General features: G+C 43.8%; 1 protein-coding gene across 10 annotated transcripts in view; it reads left to right on the top strand.

Annotated features, from left to right (window-relative positions):
* Positions 1 to 22,028, top strand: part of LOC147027856 (uncharacterized) — a 143,590-nt gene that overhangs the window by 24,062 nt on the left and 97,500 nt on the right. The window contains exon 1 of one of the 10 annotated variants that reach the window (XM_085877545.1): positions 9,274 to 9,291. The exons of the other annotated variants lie outside the window; for them this stretch is intronic. The gene's annotated coding sequence lies outside the window, so the exon portion shown is untranslated. Of the gene's footprint in view, positions 1 to 9,273; positions 9,292 to 22,028 lie in introns of those variants that run through there. 10 annotated transcript variants of the gene reach the window in all.

Raw genomic sequence — 22,028 nt, 5'->3', positions numbered from 1 at the left:
ATACCAAAGAACCCATTCAATTCTGTCAATTCCCTTGGAGAAGATACATTTTTAATCCGACTACCCCATAAAAATGGCTATTTTTTGGGCGTGGCTCCATCCATAATGGGTGTAGCATGCCCTCATCCAGGAAAACACAACTAGACATTGATATCGAACACATAACCAAGTTTCATCAAGATCGGATCAAAGTCCACGGAGTTATGCTCTGGACACAGACACACAGACATAACGAATATCGTGGTCACTGGCTGGCGCTTGTGAACCAATAAAGAAGTTAAGCATTACTTTGGTTGAATGTTTGTTCTGGAAGAAAGCCTCCTGGTGCACAAAAAAATGAAGACGAATGGCACAAGCTTTGTGGAAGAATATTGACGTGTAACAATCATACTTTAGAATTTCAAACGACGTATTAAATGAGTTCCGAAGTAGAATTTGGAAAGAAATGCACCGTTAGAAAACGTTATGGCAAGTCCGTGTTGTTACCTGAATTGTTTATTTGCATTTGCTGTAGGTTTTTGACTTCTTCATTTTCCAAATGTTTTGATCTCCAGCAATGTCATGAGTGTAATAATTGGATGCATGGATTATTCACTTTTCAAACGACAGTTTTGGGTGTGAACGTAGGCTACCTTAATTGAGCATTTCCAACAAAAAGTAGGGGGTCGGAGGTTCATTTAACTTTTCTCCAAAAACAAGGGATGGGAGACTGTAGTTCCAACAAGCATGCATAGTTAATAAGCACAAGCCAAACCCACGCTCCGCGCAAAGTTTCTAAAGTGAGGGTTTGTTAGGACATCAATATATTTAGTGTTCACAATGTGAGTTATAGAATTTCTTTATATACAATTTTTCTTGTTACACTTTTTGTGTCAATTGCACTTACTGAGGTAGTCAGCATGTGCAGAAGAGGGTTTTACATTGTAGACGCTGTTTTCTAGGAGTGGCATTACACCTCTCAGCAGTGACGTCACACGTCGCCATGCAAACAAATGTAAAAATTAGAAAATCGCCAAAAATTCCCAAACCTGTCCGTCTTGTGTGATCTGATATCGCCTATGCTGTAAATTAGACAATAGAGCATCCGCATGCCGAAAGTGGTAACAACCCGCCCGGCATTTTCGGAGGAGATACGTCCACAAAATATGGCTTAGCGTATTAATATAATATTGTTACGAATTTCGGCCCGTCCGGCGTGCGATCGGCCACGTAACTCGAATCGCGACGCGTCGCCCACCGGAACGACAATTCAGTCGTGACCCTCCGGGAACTACCGCCAGAAGCCAGTCACGGGTGGGGGTTTAACCTCACCATGATCGTGCCAATTGCCCACCCGCGCAGGATAGGGTTGCTCGCCAAATTCAACCTACCTAAGTACCTGTGCGAGTGGTCGACCGGGCGATCGTACCTCGCCGCAGGTCAACTTCGGACACGAACCGCCTAAGCAGCTCGTTCTGTGCTGCAGGGATAACCGAGCGGAGTTATCGTCGACCTCGACGGTTCAGATTACTTATTGGGTGTTTCAACCCACTACCAATCCCTTACGTGATGCAAGATGGAACTTTCAACCGAAGGAAAGGACGCAATGAAACGGGAAACAGTTTGACAAGCAAGCACCTTTATTTCACACACACAACACACGCACGTAAGGCAGTAATGCAATGTGCAGCAAAAGCAAAATGCAACAAAAGCAAAAGCACTACTACCGACTATAATTATTTACAACACTTAAACAATTATACTTGTCGGGACTTGGCGCCACATCATTCATTCAAAATAAACAGGCGAGACCTCCCCATCGGCAGGGAGGTAGACGGGGTCCGTGGACCAAATGTGCGCGGAACCTGGAGGAGCGGCCAGGTCCACGAGACCGAAAAGGTCTTACCCGCGTCCTCGTGACGCGATGGCGGGCAAGCCGCAATATCAGTGCAGCTGTGCCCTGACTCCGTGCTCCGTGCCCAGCTTGGCGTGGTCGGTGTGTCCTCTCCGGCGTGCTCCGCGCAAGCACGGTTTGGTCAGCAGCACGGTTAGGGTGGGGAATGAACGGGGCCACTGGCACTATCTCAGCATGGATTGGGGGGGGGGGGAATTGTTGATGCTCAGGGTCGAGCGAGGGGAATGGCTGGCTGGCTTGGTCGCTTGTGAAAGCGAAGGTGGCTTGATTCCAGCGACGAGACGACACCAACGACGAGAAAAGCGACTCCCACACTACAACAACCGAGTTCCACACAGACTCGCGTCTTTTATAGACCGGGGGAGGAGCCTGTATGCAGATTTTAGGATCAAAACGCGATTGGAGGCGGGGCCATGCCACCCTCTGTTCAGCCATTGGTGTGGCAAAAAGGGGCGTGAGCCTCTTTTGATCCGAATTCCTTCCTGAGAGGAATTCACATCCATCGCGCTTGGAGGCGGGGCCACACCGCCCGACGCTCGCCCATTGGATGGAGGAAAAGGGGCGTGAACCTCCCCTGATCCGAATTTCTCTCCCGTAAGGAATCCACATTCATCGCGCTTGGAGGCGGGGCCACACCGCCCGATGCTCACCCATTGGACGGAGGGAAAGGGGCGTGAACCTCCCCTGATCCGAATTTCTCTCCCGAAAGGAATCCATTGCACTTGCGGCTTGCTGCGTTCGGCAGAAATCACCGAACGGCTTCGGACAGTACGACGTTCGGTGTTGACTGGTGGTGGGGTCGATGGTTGTGGAAGGAGAAAGGCAAAGGTGGTGGGGGGTTTGCTGTGGTGGTTTGGTGGTTGGCGGGCGTCGTTTGGGAATCACGGTGAAGCGATGTTTGCGGGATGGGGTTGTGGAGGTAAAGAGGCGAAGGTGGTGGTGTTTGAGTTGTTGGCGGCTTAATGGTCCAAAATAATGATAGAGAAAAAAATGGCTAACTCAAAGCGTCGCAGCCCGGATGAATCACACATATTCCCTCTAAAAAACAGGTGTGGGCTTACTACACATGAACTTTTCGATATATCTCACCTGAGGACCCTTTATGGTGTATTGCGAATTTCCACAGCCGTAACAATATAATAGAGTCCAAATCTGACAGTTTGTTTCTTCTCCAAATAAAGCAACTTATGAATACAAGTGCATTGTTGGAATCCATTACATCCACATTTGAGGGTTATAACAATGCAATGCAGGAAATATTCAAGCATGTCGGCTTTCACTTATTTCTCTGTACTATATAATGTTTCTCTGTACACTTTCAATCAAAATATTTAGGGGGGAAAAAAAATTCTGAAACAGGTTGGGTGGAGCGAGAAGAGCTTCTTCTATCAAAACATCTCACTTGATAAATATCACAAGTTTTAGTTGAATGAATTGTAGCTTTAAATAATAAAAACTCAATTTTATCTTACGTGTTCTTCTATGGCCATCCTGTCCTATCAAATGCAAGAAGATAGTTCTATAATTCTGTGTGGCGTTCAGACATTATTTTAAAAACTCGTTTCGGGAGAGATATTACAAATAATTCTCCAACAGAACCATATGTTCATCTTTAATCTGCTGCAGCATAACCTTTTAGTTCTCTGTTGTTGGGTTTTACAATCAATCCCTCAATACGTTTGTCGAGCACACAGTTGGTGTTTTTAGCATTTATTTGCACATATGTCTTGAAAATGGATCCTCTGGCCTTGTAACTTACCGGAGTCCAAACATTCAAAATCAGGACACTAAATAGGTGACCTTGATCCTTCAACATGATGACCACTTTACAATTATATTTTAGGGACAGGCATGACACATGTTTATTGCAGCCAAGAAAGGATATCAATCGCCAATAAATAGCGAGGGGTGGGATTTGCTGGTAAATAAATAAATAACAAAATCGTACTCATCAGGTGTGTGTGAAAACAATGTTTTCGTGTTCTTTATGATAAAAAACCAAAATCTCTCACTTATTCGTATTTACTTGCAAATACAACTTGTTGCTTCACTGATGGGATAATTAAGGGGGGGGTAAGAAGGAGGGGAGGGAGAGAGAGACAGAGAGAGGAGGGAGAGGGGAGGGAGGAAGGGGAGGTGAGCAAAGAGGGACGAGGTGTGGGGAGCTGGGGCGAGGTGAGGAAGGGGGGAGCTAGGAATGGGGGAAGAGCGAGGATCGGGTGGGTGGTGGGGTGAGCGACGCCTCATCAACCGTCACTATACACTCCGGGAGGCGGGATGGGAGCAATAAAGGAGGAGAGGAGAAAGTATGGAGGGGAAGGGGGTTTTCGATGAGGTAAGCCTGAGAGGAGGGATTCTCAACTTGTCCTTGGTAGTGGGACTTGTGGAGAAAAGGGGGGGGGGGGTAGTGCAGCATTGAATGAAATGGAGTACTTTAAAACAGCACATTAATACAGCATGCAGAGACAGCCGGGGAGATGTCCATGGGGGTGGAGAGGGGAGGGGGTTTGGGAGGAGGTAAGCGTGAGGGTAGGTGGAGTGACAGTAGCATGATGGGAAAGTAAGGTAGGATGAGGGGAAGAGAATGTGGTGTGAGGGGAAGGGAAGAGAAGGCAGCATGAGGGGTGGGAAAGGGAAGGGCAATAAGACATGCCCAAACAGCAACATTTTCTTTTTAACCACCGAGTTCCATATAAAACTGGGTGGCAGCATTTAAAACCCACGTTATCTACCTGACAAAGGCCTGCCTGCAAGCTTGCACATACAGTGACCTTTGCACCCCTCTGGTCGGCTCACTCCGAATCTGTTTCGTACATACAACAGTCCCCTCAACAGTAGAGGAAGGCAGGAGAGAGAGAGAGAGAGAGAGAGAGAGAGAGAGAGAGAGAGAGAGAGAGAGAGAGAGAGAGAGAGAGAGAGAGAGAGAGAGAGAGAGAGAGAGAGAGAGAGAGAGAGAGAGAGAGAGAGAGAGAGAGAGAGAGAGAGAGAGAGAGAGAGAGAGAGAGAGAGAGAGAGAGAGAGAGAGAGAGAGAGAGAGAGAGAGAGAGAGAGAGAGAGAGAGAGAGAGAGAGAGAGAGAGAGAGAGAGAGAACGAACGAACGAGAGAAAGAGAGAGAGAGAACGAACGAACGAGAGAAAGAGAGAGAGAACGAACGAACGAGAGAAAGAGAGAGAACGAACGAACGAGAGAAAGAGAGAGAGAACGAACGAACGAGAGAAAGAGAGAGAGAACGAACGAACGAGAGAAAGAGAGAGAGAACGAACGAACGAGAGAAAGAGAGAGAACGAACGAACGAGAGAAAGAGAGAGAGAACGAACGAGAGAAAGAGAGAGAGAACGAACGAACGAGAGAGAGAAAGAGAGAGAACGAACGAACGAGAGAGAGAAAGAGAGAGAGAACGAACGAACGAGAGAAAGAGAGAGAGAGAGAGAGAGAGAGAGAGAGAGAGAGAGAGAGAGAGAGACACAGAGAGAGAGAGAGAGAGAGAGAGAGAGAGAGAGAGAGAGAGAGAGAGAGAGAGAGAGAGAGAGAGAGAGAGAGAGAGAGAGAGAGAGAGAGAGAAAAAAAAAAAAAAAAAACACGAACGAGAGAGAACGGTGGGATAGGGGTGGGAGAGTGGTGGTATAGAGTGAGAGAGGGAGGGAGGGGAGGGGGATAGAGGGGAGGGAAGAGTGAGGAGAGGGGTGAGGGATTCCAGCAGATGTGACGGACAGTTTAATGTCCATCTCAAAGACTGCACACACATTCATGAATCACCCTGCCTGTGAAACACTGGGATGACAGTTTATAGCTGGGTCGGGATTCAAACCCACGCAGGACAGCTTAGAGTGAGCATGTGTACCTCGGGCTATCCTGCTGTGATGTGGCGATTCACTGCTAAGTTGTAACTGAAAACGTTTTTTACTCATTGTAATCATCTAATTTATTTTGCCTTCTTAATGCCGGAGATGTCCACGCCACGTTATCACCATGGAAGCTTGAAGAAATCTCAGCTTGAAGAGCGCTCCAAGCAAGCGCCCCAATGACACTGTTAAAGAAACCTTTATAAACGAAATGTTGAATTTTTATATGTATTTATCCATGCCGAAGTGATGGGTCCTATAAAGAAAGAAGATAGTACAAAAAGGGGAAACAGGGTGTAGAATAAAATTGCTCATTTTCAGCGAACCAGCCACCATTCGACACACCGCAGACCAATACGGGGCCAACACAGGCGAGTAACCCCTGAACTTTGTTCAAGTCAATCGATTATACAGTATTCAGTGACAGTGCGAATATTGTAGAGCTCTCGCCAAGTGGCTTAAGCACTCTAACGAAATAGTTGATAAGGAACGGATGGTACGCTTGGCAAGTGATTTGTGATCGCCGATCCATCATAAAAAGCACCTCCATGAGATGCCCAAAATGTGAAACTGTCTGCATTAGACAAATAAACATTTTTCTTTGCAGTCGGAACTGCTGTTAAGTTCATTTCTGTAACTTAAATTTTGTAGTTCAGCTTAGTTTAAGAGATTATAGAGCTTATGGCATGTGCGGAAATTAAATAAAGCCACAAACGCTGGCTTCTCCAGGCGCTTATAAGCATTGCAATGTATCCAGCGATTCGTCGGTATGATGAGCAGGTATTCGATGATATAAATGAGGAAAGTGGAAAAAAATTCATCATTCCGAAATGATTGTGGCCTGTTCCAAGCCAAGGCATTGCCGAGCAGTTCCAAAAAAAAAAAAATGGTGGCTTATGACTCTCTCGAGCTGATAGAGGGCTGACCAAAATGGCGTGCTGTCATCTTGGAAAGGCTTATTTTGGTTTTTCATGATGAGCACCCACTAAATTATCTTCAAGAGGGGTGTTTAAATTAACCCAAACACCCAATTTTCATTCATGCACCACTTTGCAATTCCCTTAGTATGCATGCAAAGCTTGGGGCTGTTAGGTTTCATGGTTTTGCAGTTATGGGGGGGACGGACGGACGGACGGACGGACGTACTGATGGATGGACATACGTATAGACACACACTGACATTTATTATTATAAATATGTAATGGGCTGTGAGTGCTGTTATTATGGCAGGACATGTTAATTCTTCCACAATAACCCATAAAATACAAATTCAAGGTCTTTGAAAAGTGTAATCTACATTCTCCTCTGTACTCCTTGAGATCTGATCAGTTTTGGTGGGCTTACGATAGAAGCAGTAATCAGGATTTTTTTAATCCTTAAGATCTGTCTGACATAGCACTATGGGATGAAAAGAGTGGTTGTCATTGTATTTATAATTTCGATCTCCAATCTAATCAAACTCCTTTGAAGGACACATTCGAAAACTCATGATGTACTAAAATGCAATCTCAATATTGTTGTCAATAAACGCAGTGGAAATTCAAGACCTGAAGATCGCAATGATGGAAAGAAGAAGACGAAAAAAGAAGCACTGCTTTCACGTCTTCAGATGCATAGGGCTGCCGAAGCAGATTTCCATTGGCTCGGGGGCACAATCCTGGATAGGTCACTGCTCCGACACAGAATACTCAAATGGCTCATTCTACCCAGTAAGCTGGTACTCATTTTGCTGTCCTCACAGAAGGATGACGGCTGAGTCAACCCACCTGGTGTTACGTTAACGGCTTGACAGGGGCTCACACTCTGGACCATAAGATCTTAAACCGGCCAACTTAACTGTTATGCCAACACCAGGCTACCTTAGTGTTGAAGAATATGTAATGGGCGCTCCATTACGTAAGAATATGTAATGGGCGCTCCAGGGCGCTGGAGTTGAAGAGCGCTCCAAGCAAGCGCCCCAATGACACTGTTGAAGAAACCTTTATAAACGAAATGTTGAATTTTTGCTTGGCATGTTCGGGGTGACATTAATTGGCATGTTCGGGGTGACATTAATTGGCATGTTCGGGGTGACATTAATTGGCATATTCGGGGTGACATAAAGTACATATTGTGTACGAGATAAAGATTGTTACCTAAAATGGCTCACAAAGCTTCGAAAAGAAGCCGAAAATAGTTGTAAACATAACTGCGAGAAACGGATGCGCCTTTGCACATAAAAAGAGTTGGAGGAATTTCTCAGTTCACCCAAAAAGCTGCATTCCTGCAGCTTTCTGTACTGTAAACTGCCGTGGACATGGACTGGTGCAAGACCTGTGGGTGGGCTGTGGACGGCACGTTATAACCGACCTCCCCGGTCATCCCTGTCAGTGAGGGAAGGTCATATCTGGAGCTTGTCAATGCACAGGATAAGTTTGCATGCTTCGGTGCCTTGAGGTTGACACATAACAATCGACAAAATGTACAAAAATCAGTGCACCCCAGAATGTACCTGCCGAGAAGAAAAGGAGGTTGCGGCCTGATGGAACTCAACAAAGTGCAGAGAATGTCAACTGTCGGACTGGCTGAATATGTGAAAAGTTCAACAGACTACAGAATTCAATTTGTATGGAAACATGAAGACAGCAAACCAGAGAAGGTATCTCTAAACCACCGAGCAAAAAAAATTCCAAAGATAGGTGCAAATGGAAGCTGTCACGCATAAAACCGAAGCAGCATTGAATACAGCCACAATGATAGCAAAAGAGACGAAAAACAAAAAATAAAGCAAAACATCAACAGATACACACCAACAACTGGGAGAACTACAAAAGAGCGGGAAGATATAATTAGAAAAAAAAAGAAGAGTTGGACAGATTGGGCATAGATAAAGAAAGCTCATTGGAATTGCTAAGAAGAGGTCAGCTCAATTGGGATGGAGAATGAATCATAATAAATGCCCAAGACCAATGACACTACACTAATGGCTTTAAGAAAATGGCAGGAAAGAGTGAAATCAGACAATTGTAGATTCTGCAAGGTAGAAACAGAAAGCACGAGCCACCTCCTACCGGGATGTAAAAAAACTCATCTCTGAACAGCTGTACACACAAAGGCATAACAAGGTATGTGCAGTAATCTACTGGCACATCGACAAAAAACAAGAAAATGACCAAATATCAATGTTCCAAAAAGAAATGAAAAGATCCTGGAATCTGAAGTGTTGAAATTGTACCTGTGATAATTGTAGCACCGGGAATGATGAAGAAGAACTTTGCAGTGATCTTAAAAACCATCTCTGGGAACATTTCTACAAAAAAACTGCAGTTGGAAGCTGATGGGGGCTCAGTGCCGATCCTGAAAAGAGCCCTCAGAACAAAACTCTGAGAACAACAAAACCTCACAAATTGGTCCATGAATTGTGACCCCCCCCCCCATCCCACTCATTACCGAAAAGGAGGTGGATACTTTGAGACCTGGGAAGACTCTGTTCCACCTTCTGAAACCTGCATATGGAGATAACAACCAACCACACTACAATACCCTCTCTCAGTCTCTCATCCCTCTGGGAACAGGTGAGGCTGATATAATTAGCTAATTCTGCTATTTGCCTTGTTTCCTTTTTATCTTACGTTTATATTTCCCTGTGATGACCGATATGCATTCAGTGTTTTCCAAAGATATGGGCTGGTTGCATCAAAGCTCCACAGTGTGGATTCTTGCCTAGACTGCTCGAGTTTGTAAATAGATAACATTTTATGGTGCGTGGCTACAATACAGCTGTAGTCAGTGAAATGATCTCTTCCCATGTCGAAGACTCCTTATATGTCCTTATAAAAGAAGTCTGCCATTCTGTATGCATGTGTAAATGCCAGCAAACACATTATGTTCAAGCAGTAGCTTCATTATACTTTTTTGGTAAGGCCCTGCAGTACATGCACGGTACTGATTTCATCACTGATTCATGGCAAACTGTTGATTGATTACGTTTTGCCTGGCAGGCAACCAGAGTTCAAAAAACATTTCCCAGCCTGCACTGAGTCATATAAAGGTGGATGTACATTATGTACTATCTCGTATGTCTCTTCTTGGGGTTGTGTATCACTTCTGCTTTGTATAAGACAGCCTGCATACATTGGAAGGCTTTACAAAGCCTTTTCTTCCCCCAACACCCTTGATATCTCTGGCATTTGAGCTCTGCCTCTTGCTCCTTTCACCATTAGCCAATATTTGAGCTCCACCGCTTGTCCCTTTCACCACTAGCCAATGACACAGATAATGTGAACGTCTTCTTCTTGCGTATGGCAGCTTAGCTGCCAAGTCGCTATCATTTTGTTGGGGCACGACTATGTCGCTGATGCTGTGCCCTGATACCAGTACACTGGTACTCATTTTGTCAACCTCAGAGGGAGGACAGGCTGAGTCAACCCCACCTGGTGTTAATTCAATGGAATTACAGGGCTCGAACTCAGGACCCAAAGATCCCAAGCCTGCCACCCTAACCACGAAGCCTAAGCCAACACCAGGATTTCGTGTGAACTAGAACATGTCCAACATATCTTAGATGGCTTATATTTTGTGAGACGGCATATACTTCCTACAAGACACAAAGCATATGTTTCATGCAACAAATTTGGAAAAATTTTGACTTCATTTTAATGATCACATGCAACAAACTAGAAGGGCACTCAACAGAGCGTATACCTCTGCCACGTAATGCCTGATCCACGAGAACATATCGGGCCCATTACATTTTTGAAATATCATGCTATACAGTACTATATTGTTTTTGGCCCGATCTCTCAATGGTGAAGAATCACTTAAAAAATTAAATAATTCTCGTATCAAGATCTGGATTCGGATCTTCACCAAAATTGAATCAATGCTAACCATGCCACACACCCAACGTGTCCACCAAGTTTCGTCCAAATCCATCAACAACTTTTTGAGCTATCGTGCTATATATCGTTTTTGGCCCTATCTCTCAGTGGTGATGAATCACTGAAAAAATTATAGTATCCGGATGCGGATCTTCACCAAAATCTAATCAGTTCGTTGTTGTCAAACACCTAACCTGACAACCAAATTTCTTCCATATCCGTCCACAACTTTTTGAGATATCCTGCACACAAACAAACAGACAGAAAGGGGTGAAAACATAACCTCCTTCTCCTTCGGTGGCGGAGGTAATAATGCAAGCCCAGTTCCTTTCATGATATACTGTACTAGCTACACAAAGTCAAAGAAGCATCTGATGTGTTCCGTGTTCCTCTTGTGTTCTTTTGTTATGGCTGAAAATGTTCTTTGATGTTTTGACCACATAGTGAGCCATTAAAATGGAATTGCAAAACCAGTAAGATTCATGGAAAGCAATTCCAGATTCATTAAAAAATATATTTATATTAATTGTTAATTTGCTGATCCTACTCAGTGACATGTAGTTTTCTTCAGGCTGATGAGTGATCAAGGCTTTTTAAAGAAACCCAATATTGAGTTCTTCCAAGTGTACTGGTAGAAGGTCTTTTGGTCATCAGTTTCTGAATTGTCTCGTCTGCCTTTTGTCCCCAAAAGAGTGGGGTTTAACTCAAAATTATCTCAGGCTGTTCCATCAGTCAGACAATTAGGGTTAGGGTTACGGTTAGCTTGTTAGGTTGTCTTCCCTTGCAAGAGATGTTGAGCAAACACAATTTTGTCTGCTCCATAAAGATTATAATTAATTTGTAAAACAAAAGTAGGCTTTTACTGCGTCAGCCAAATTCCAAATGGATGCCTGTTGCTTTGCATCATTACTCATCCCAGGTCATCACAGACCCTGGCTCATCTGGTCATGATGAATGGCACATCTCGTAAGGAGTGCTATTTGCAGTGGATAGCAGCCAAGACCATATCAACCCTTGAACACCACAGTAAAATATATTGTCGCATCGACGAGCCATGCTGACACTGATCTGCCACACCAAAGCTATTGCTTCTCAAATGGCCGAACTCAAATGGGACCACACTGAGCAGTTAGTTTGTTTTCCCCCCAAGTTCTCCAGTCATTTATGCTAATCATGCCGGTCTCTTAAGCAAACATTACCAATTTTACCTGTTATGGGGATTTATCAAAAATCAAAATGGTTTGCACGCTGCGCGAGGATGGCAATGGTGGGTCACAACATGACGTGTTTTTGTGGAATAACAGGTTTATTGAAAGGAGGGACACAGCAAATACGGGAAATTCCAAGATGATAGATAGACATACACAAATACAGGGAAAACATAAATAAAAATACACCCAGTACTGTATAATGAAAGGACTTAATACAAGATAATGCACTTGAAGGCACCATGAGCACACAATCATTCTGGCACAATGAGGGGCCATGCGAGGTCTTTCAAAACCAATACTGGGGATCAAAATAGCCACACCGTGAGCACAGGTCTCCAGCCTACAGCATGAAGTAGTGAGTGGCCCAGACCAGCCCACAGCCCGGCAGAGAGGTGAAGTGTTCAGTGGGGCAAAGAGAGCGGAGAGCAGAGCGGCAATAATGAGCTTGTATGGTGGTCAGGGAGAATAGCAGGCTGGCTGCATGCTGAGAGTGGAGAAAATCGAAGCCCAAACGAGAAGAGATTGAATAGCATGCGTACAAACTCCTTTATCCCCTCCCTCACGGCCACGCCTCACGCCTCACGCCTCCGAATGTTCTTTGCTCATGGTGCGGCACCGGCTTGAGATGGCATGTTACCCACCTTGGTGGCGCCATTAAGACGCAGTGTCATCACGAGCACCACCTGTACCAATGATGAAATGCATTGCAGTGTGCCATTGGCAGCGTGCCCTCAGGGGTCCTTAAAATTTCCAGTGCCGAGCCGGACACCTATTAACTGGAGAGTGGGATGCGGTGGGGGGGGGGTTATCAGCCCAACTACGGACTGCTGACCCATGCAAAGTTCACCCCTCTGCTTACCCCACCTGGTGCCTCAACTGATTCACAGAGGACACAAGTGAATTGCTCTTACCTACCGAATGCATATGTCAACTGTGCTCTCACGGCAGACATAAGAACAGGTTAACTTCACTCTAGCGGGTCACTGGTTGCAGAATGATATTCTAACGTAGCGACTACACGGGCCTCGCTGTATTAATATCAACCTAATATTTAGCATCTACCTGATGCTCATGCCGTTTTGGTTTTGGGTTTTTTTGTATATAAAATCTAGGTCCATGGAAGAGCAAAGAGACAAGGTAGTATGGGAACATAATGATAGTGGAGGCATTGCTGGACACAACAACCAAGGAAAAGAACAGATAGACATCGGGGAAGCAGTATCATCGGGAAAACATTTAGAAGGGGAGGAAGCACAGTAACTTGCAAGTAAGAGGATTGGGTTAGATTGGGTTCATGGAGGTAAAAATATAATCACTGGTAGAAATGTGGGATGTCATGAGATGGTGGTGCACCACTTTAGTGAAGCCCTGAAGAGAAGATGGAATCTAATTACCCGCCAAGGGCTGTTCCACATACGGCAGACATGGGCATTAAAAGAGTGGAGGTTGGTGGTAAACCTGAATTCTGGAGCTTAATCAGGACGGGTTTATTGAGGAATGCATGCGGCCTGGATGAGCTCAGGAGTGTCATATTTCTGAGAGAGCACTGGGAGCTACACTCGAGGAGAGGTGGTAAAAAATGGAGAGGCCACTGGACCTGTCTGCGATGTGACAGCAACAAACCTTCTTCTTCCGCCTCATCGCAAGAGATGCCAATTATGTTGAGAGCTTTAGATTCTACAGAATCCAGAAGAAACCAATGTGATATGAGGCCCGAGCCCATCGGGGAGAGCTGCAATACTCCATTGGGCTCTGGACAAATGTCCTTGTAGGCTGTGAGTAGTTCTGATTTTCCAAGGTATCGCTTGCAATGACAGACGACTGTGGCTGGCTTTGGAGGTCGGTTTTGCTCTTCATGTAGTCGGCCCATGAGAAGTTCAAGAGGCTGAACCTCTTGTCGTGGCTGACCCTCTTGTCGTGGCTGACCCTCTTGTCATGGCTGACCCTCTTGTCGTGGCTGACCAGGAACTAGATAGTTAGATTAATTTGATTATAGTTCTAAGCGACAGGGTGAGACTGGGAGAATTGCCAGGATTGAAACCCATTTTCCATTTACCAGGCCATCATTGAATCAATTCTATATCAGCGGCTACCACCTGCCTGCCAATGTGATGGGGGTGCTATACAACACAATGTAGAGTCATCTGCAAAAAGGAAGAGAGGGTTTGGCAGAGCATTGCAGACATCAATGTACATGAGGAACAAGACTGTGCCCAATACCTTGCGTTGAGGCACTGCAACCTCAACCGAGGCAGAAGAGTAGATGGTTCCAATGATAGCAATACATAGAGTGCACAAATGGAGTACGTCAGAAAGCCATGTACGACGGTGTCCACGTATGTCACAGGCAGCAAGCTTGATAAAAAGTGCCGGATGCCAGACCATGTCAAATGCCCAATATACAGAATGTTCACAGATTTGGCTAGGACCTCTTACTTAAAATTTAGTACATCTGACCATTGCTGAGGAAGAAGCAGCAGCATGGCATGAGTTACTGACGTGACCGGGAAAGAATCAAAACTGACGGTCAGGGATAGGTAAGCTTATTATTATGCAACGTTGAGAGGATCTCAATTTGCACTCTTCTTGTGAATCGGAGTGATGCTGTTGAACTCCCAGGCAGATGGGAGGTGGTCAAAGGAGAAGGACAGGCAGATGGGAGCAGACAAAGGAAAAGCAGGAGCAACACAGCAGGATTTGAGAATAGGGGCGCTGTTGCCATCTGGGCTTGTCACCAATTAATATTCCAGGCTGGATAGAATGTTCTCTACATTCTCAGATGTGAAAGAAACGGCATCAAGAAGGCAGTGGATATGAGAGAATGGTTAATGTGGAGTGTAAGTGGGATGGGTTGGGCACACAAGACTCGAAGGCTAAAAATGCCTTGAGATATTCTGTCTCGATTGGAGTCTGAGGTGAGGCCATTTGAAGTGAGCAAGGGGGTGGAGGTGGAGCATACACCAGAGGCAGATTTCATAATGTGCCACCAATATTTTGAGGATGAACACTGGTTGGAGGCTTTAGCCTTCAGATTAGCAAGATGATGTTTTCTGGCTTGCTGAAGGATGGACACACTTGTGAGCCTGATGGAGTGAGCTAAAGTTGCCCTCAGTCAGGTCAGCATTCCATGTTGAGAAAAAAGGTGCTTAATCGCAACCGCTTCTTTACGGGATTCATTGCACCAGGGCTGAGAGGAGGAGGGGTAGTATTGATGCAGATGGTTTGGAATAAACGGTGTGTGTGTGTGTGTGTGTGTGTGTGTGTGTGTGTGTGTGTGTGTGTGTGTGTGTGTGTGTGTGTGTGTGTGTGTGTGTGTGTGTGTGTGTGTGTGTGTGTGTGTGTGTGTGTGTGAGATATATATATATATTTTTTTTTTTTGAAAAAAATGTTTTTACAAAAGTCAAGCATTACATTTTGTAAAACAACTGGAATATTGATAATTGTAATTAATTAATTAATTATTCAATAATCTATCTATAATTCCAGCTGTGTGTGTGTGTGTGTGTGTGTGTGTGTGTGTGTGTGTGTGTGTGTGTGTGTGTGTGTGTGTGTGTGTGTGTGTGTGTGTGTGTGTGTGTGTGTGTGTGTGTGACCGCTGTTTCTCGACAACCACTGGTCCAATCTAATTGAAACTTGCCAGGTATATTTCTGGGGACCTGAGGATGTGCCTTTTCAAGGTTTGATATTAATCGGACAAGTGATTCCCAAGTTATGGCCATTTATTTACCAAACCAATTACAAGACACGTTGCTGCATGGGCGTGGCCGATGGGGAAGGGACCTCAGCCGCGTTCCCCATTACGGGTTACAACGTACGGACTTCCGGAGAGTGATGACTTCGTGTATTCTAATAATTTATCGATTTCTTATGCGCATTTATAGATAAACACAATGCCCCAAGTTATGATCGTTTTCATATTAGACAGTGCATAAATTTCGGTAACATCAGCGTGACCTGGTATGCTCTGAACGAGGAAGTAATTTTTTTTTTCTCTCTTCTCTTCTCTTTGTGTTTTTCCTTGCGACAACATTGCAAAAGGCAAAATACGTTGGCGCTAATTGAATAATTGGCCATTAATACTAAATTGCGAATCGTCGTAACTGCGATATGCGAACTTCCGGGCCACGCACGTACGGGCACGCGAGAGTGAAGAAACGACCTGTGTGGTTGGTGTTTCTTGCTCGCGGTTTGAAAGTTTTTTTAAATATATATATATATATATATATATATATATATATATATATATATATATATATATATATATATATTTTTTTTTTTTTTTTACGGGCACGTACTAGTGTTTTTTAATGTTGATATTCACACAGCCCATGATTTGATTTTTCATTAGAACTACAACTGGATAACATGAAATTAAATTTGTGTGTCAACTCTATTCATCCATAATATGATGTGGAAAGTAATGTGCACATGCCTTTCCTTGATTATGATGTCACTAAAGGCCCAGTCACACCTTGATGTTTTAGCCAGCGATGGCAACGTATTAAAATGTATGTAAAACGCTGGCTAACGTTGAACTTTTGATGTTTTTTTTTTAAAGATTCGGACATATTCATCGCGACTTGGTCTTATGTATAACGCATTAGTAGCGGACACAGAACGTTTCGTTGTGTTATAGATAACTTATACCAACGAATGCTGAACCTGTTGTCGGCCGACACAACCTATGCCCAACGATAGTCTAACTTAGGCATAGCGCGTTGCACGCATCGCCGACGATGTCGTGACGTAGCCTATTAAAAGGCTGACGCACAACGATTCGAATCATAACTGCCGTAGAAATGGAAGTGTCAACATCGCAGTCACACCTTGGCGATCTTGCCAGCATATGCCGACCTAAGAAAAATGTGTCTAAAACGTTGGGGCACGTCAAATACGGTATGAGTAAGTTTGGTATACGTGAGTAGAACGCTAAAGTACGCTATCATACGTCGTAGTAAGTAGAGTACGTCAAGAAATTTTAAACATGTTCAAAATTTTACGACGTACTTGGCGTATGACACGCGTTCCGCATGCGATGGGGATAGGTTTTACACACGATATGCGGATGCTTACACACGTCCACAAAGGCTACTTATAAGCTACTCATAAGTCGAAACACGTCGCGGTAATGTCTTTTTTACGCGAAACTTATTTCTAACTTATGTTTGACGTGCTTTGAACCAATTCTTTACGTAGTCTCAACACACATTGACGTATGTAGACGTATTCCAATGACATCTTCCGGTCGACAAAAAAAATAAATGAACGTTTTTCTAACTTACAACTGCCATATAAAGACGTGTTCCCAGCGATTTTGGGAATTGGAATATAAAAATGGTGTTTATAAAAGGGGAACCCAACAGTGTTTTCGAGTCCTTTTTTGAGTCGATGTCCATGTCATCAGTATCAGTATCAGTATTAGTATTAGTAGTAGTTTGTTCATGTTGGCAGTAGTAGGTGAGTGTGAGGGGGAGGGTGTGGGTTATGATGGATCCTCCTTGCGTCCGCGTGTCCACGGGTAGGAGACATCTTTGCACCCTTGTTCAAAGTTCTTCGCGGCTAATTTTTTATGGGGCTTTTTCAACAATGAGCTACAGCTTGTTTTTACGATGCAGGTCTATTCATAACGGGTTGGACAAATGCACAATGAACTAATAATGTGCATAGAGTGCTTCGATAACTTATAGATACGGTATACCAACGAATAATTATCGTGTTGCCGGCGTTCACAAACTATGCCCAACGATAGCCTAACTTATCCATATCGTGCGGCAGTTTATCTTTGCCGGTGACATGGGGTTTGCTATTCATAGGCTGCCACTCAACGATTTAAATGGCTGCATCTCCACTATTGAAAGTAGACGCTTGCACCCAACAATTGGATTTTTCTTTACACTCAACGACTTTTAAACAGTACCACTCAGCTATTTTCATTGTTTACAATGAACGATTTAAATTGCTGTCACTCGCCTTTGTTTTTTGACGCTGGCGCTCGGAAATTTTAATCGTTTCTATTGAACGTGCTAAATCGCTCAAACTCCACTATTGAAAGTAGACGCTTGCACTCAACAATTGGATTTTTTTACACTCAACGACTTTTAAATGGTACCACTCAGCTATTTTCATTGTTTACAATGAACGATTTAAATTGCTGTCACTCGCCTTTGTTTTTTGACGCTGGGGTTTGGAAATTTGAAGCGTTTCTTCTGAACGTGTTAAAACGCTCAAACTATTTTAAATAGACGCTGCCGACGGACAATTGGAATCATAGCCAAGCTAGACATCGAAGTGTGAACATCCTCGTCATGCCGAAGAAAAGTTTGAAGAATGCTGCAAATAAGTGTCCTGGCCGTGGCCGTGGACGCTGACGCAAGGACGATCCATTATACCGATGTCTTTCAGCCTATGAGTAACTTAAAAGTAACGTCTGTCGATGTGTGGCAATGATCGCGTAACGTGCCAACAACATGTTAATCATAGGTTAGAAATAAGTTTCGGGTACGCTAAACATTACCGCGGCATGTCTCAACTTATGATTAACTTACAAGTAGCATGTGTTGACGTCTGTCAACGATCGCAGACCGTGCATACAACTTGTGGCAGGCGTAGCGGAACATGTGAGTCATACGCCAGCATACGTCGTGAAATTTCAAGCATGCAAAAATTTGAGGACAACCAAAAAGTACAACGTTTAAAGCCAGCGTACAACGACGTATGGCAGTGTTTTTCAGCGTGCTCTCAATGTTATCAAAACTTACCCATAACGTATTCAACGTGTGCCAGCGTTTTAGAAAAAATTTTCAAAAATCGGCATATATTGGCTAAAACGTCAAGGTGTGACTGGGCCTTAAGGCAGGTGGCTGCATGACAAAGGAACTGCAGACAAAACACATATTTTACTGGAGGTTGTGCTCCAGGTTGCTCCAACCCTGCTAGTACAGTTTTCTGTATTCTGAGTCACAGCGGATTTTGAATATCATTATGGTTGTGTGAAAATAAAATATCATCGTGGTTTGTGGAAATATTTATCCATGTTCAGGTTTTTCAGCATTATACTCTGGTCAGGAAATTGATGGTACTTTGATTCTTCCTTTCCTCGACTCCAATTTTTTTTCTTTCCCAAAATGTTGGCCTTCTGCCTCTTCAATGTTATCCGATCCCCCCTCCTCGTTTCAAAAAAATAAAATAAAAACCCAAAAAACTCTTTTTCACTCCAAAGCATGATCTCATTCTGCCTTATACTTTCTTTACCTGTCCCTTTTCTCAACATCTCAGAACTGAATCTTCATTGAAAGAAACGCTTCTTCCTTATTCCTTTAAAAAAATTTTTAAACGTTAAATCGTTTCATTTTCCATATTTCTCTGTATTGAGTACCCCACGTGTTATTATTCACTATTCTTCTTCTTCTTCTTCTTCTTCTTCTTCTTCTTCTTCTTCTTCTTCTTCTTCTTCTTCTTCTTCTTCTTCTTTTTCTTCTTCTTCTTCTTCTTCTTCTTCTTCTTCTTCTTCTTCTTCTTCTTCTTCTTCTTCTTCTTCTTCTTCTTCTTCTTCTTCTTCTTCTTCTTCTTCTTCTTCTTCTTCTTCTTCTTCTTCTTCTTCTTCTTCTTCTTCTTCTTCTTCTTCTTCTTCTTCTTCTTCTTCTTCTTCTTCTTCTTCTTCTTCTTCTTCTTCTTCTTCTTCTTCTTCTTCTTCTTCTTCTTCTTCTTCTTCTTCTTCTTCTTCTTCTTCTTCTTCTTCTTCTTCTTCTTCTTCTTCTTCTTCTTCTTCTTCTTCTTCTTCTTCTTCTTCTTCTTCTTCTTCTTCTTCTTCTTCTTCTTCTTCTTCTTCTTCTTCTTCTTCTTCTTCTTCTTCTTCTTCTTCTTCTTCTTCTTCTTCTTCTTCTTCTTCTTCTTCTTCTTCTTCTTCTTCTTCTTCTTCTTCTTCTTCTTCTTCTTCTTCTTCTTCTTCTTCTTCTTCTTCTTCTTCTTCTTCTTCCAAATTTTTTAAACCTGTCTCACCTATGTGCGTGATCCATCAACCCTCCTCCCATTCCTGCATCACAAACTTTTGTCGTGCCGTCAACAAAAATTCCTTCCACCTATCCCATGATCTTTATCTCAGAATGTTAAATATGGGAATCTTGACAAGTACAGTTTGCAGAGGTTGTCGGCGCATAGCAAACAAAATCCCCTTCATGTTGTTTTGCAGTGTCAGACCCCTCCATGTCAGTATGCTCCCCCGCATCTCAGATGTGTCCCCCTCTTCAGCATCCCTCCACTCCATGTCCCCTCTTTCTGCATTCCCCTTCACCCCACTCTCTCCAAGCTTCCACCTCTCAGCTTCCCGCCATCCCGACCCTCTCAGGTTTCCCCTCACCGCCCTCTCAGTTTTCCCCCCATCCTGTCCTCCCTCAGCTTCCCCCTCATCCCACCCCCTCTCAGCTGCCCAATCGCCCTCACACCCTCTCAGCTGCCTCCACATCCTGCCCCCTCTTATTGCCCTCATCACTGAATTACATAAAAACGTGCAAAAAATGGATCCCCTTCACTACAGACATGTGAGCTTACTTCCAATCACCAGGAAGGTCATGGAATCCATCATCACAGTTGATATGAAATCAATCTTTCCTTTTTTCCCAACAACCTCATCTCAGATTACCAAGTTGGATTCAGATCAGGTCACTTCACCTTGGACATACTTCTACTCGCCCAACAATGGATGGAGTCCCTCAATGTCAGACATGAGATCAGGGCCGTCTCTCTGGACATATCTTGTTCCCTCGATACAGTCTGGGATCCTGCCTTACTGTCCAAACTCTGCTTATAGTATCTAAGGCCAAATCCACACATACCTTTCTGACTTCCTGCACTTTCGGAGCCAACATGTGGCATTCTGCGGAATCCTTTCACCTCCTCTCCCTGTCAAGGCTAGACTACCCCAATGTGGTGTTCTCGACTCCATCCGATTCCTCATATTCATCAATGATCTCTCTGACTCTGGAAAATCCTCTTTATATATTTACTGATGACTCCACTCTCTGCTATGCCATCCCTCATCCTTCAGACAGGCAGGTTGCAGCCTCTTCTCTATGTTCAGATCTTGACATAATCACAAGCTGCTCAAACACTTGGAATATGGCTTTTAATCCAGACAAGTCTCACACTTTCACTATCTCTCTCCGAAATGACCGTCTGGCAAACCCTCCTCTCTACTTTCTTAACAATCCTCTTGAGAAGGTTCAGTCACTCAAACTCCTGGTTTTCACTCTCAGCCATCATCTTTATTGGGGAAACCACATTTCAAAGCTGGCCTCCAAAGTCTCTCACAATCTCATTTTTTCCCTCCAGGTCTTCAAGACAGCGATTCAGCACCATCTCATATCACCCCCCATCCAAAACCATGATCTTTTCTACCCAGTTAATCTTCAACCTGAAGCCCACCTCTTTTCAAATTTCCAGTTTTTCCTTCCTGAGAGTTTCCTTTTGTATCCATCATCCACCCCATGTGTTCTCCTCTGCACCTCATTTCTCCCCACACCCATTATTTGCCCAGATTTCCCTCCATTTTATCCTTCAACCATGCTGTTTGTGTCCTCCCCCCCCTCTTTCTACTGTTCCCTTTGTTCTGTTGCATTTTGACCCATTCAGTGTTCCTGCTCTTCCATAAGCCTTGACCTTGTATACAAAATATAAATAAAATTTACTTTTTTTCAGTTTGACCTTTCCTCCTTTTATTTATCAAGTCTCCCTCATCAACATCATTATCCCACCCAGAGTGCGTTCATCAAATCATGTCTATGTACACTATAATACCGAGTTTGTCAGGATGGCTCGGAGGTAGCGTACCTGTCTCTCACCTGTCTGATCTGGATTTGATTTGTGGCATGACTAGAAACTGTTGAACCGGTGCTTTGCAGGCAGAACATTGCATGAACGAGTTTGTTGTCCTTTGGATGCGATGTTCGCTAATGTGACACTTCGGACAGTAGAGTACAATCACATTATCAGCTTTGATACCATTGCGAAGGTCCTTATGTCTACCACTATCACAGCATACCTTGCCATACTGCTGTCTGTGAGGAATCGGTTTGAGGATGACAACTTTGAAAATATGTAGAGCCCCGCCATGAACGTCAACTTAATGAAACCACTCCGGGGATGTCTTGGAATGCCATCTGAGGTCTAGTCAATTGAACACAATGGACTTTCACTTTATCAGAATAAATGACGTATAATTATTCC

This window comes from Eptatretus burgeri, chromosome 4 (genome assembly GCF_056783735.1).
Source record: "Eptatretus burgeri isolate ZD-2024b chromosome 4, Ebu_testis_v1, whole genome shotgun sequence".
In the NCBI taxonomy this organism is placed as follows: Eukaryota; Metazoa; Chordata; class Myxini; order Myxiniformes; family Myxinidae; genus Eptatretus; species Eptatretus burgeri.
This window is presented reverse-complemented; position numbering and strand designations above follow the sequence as displayed.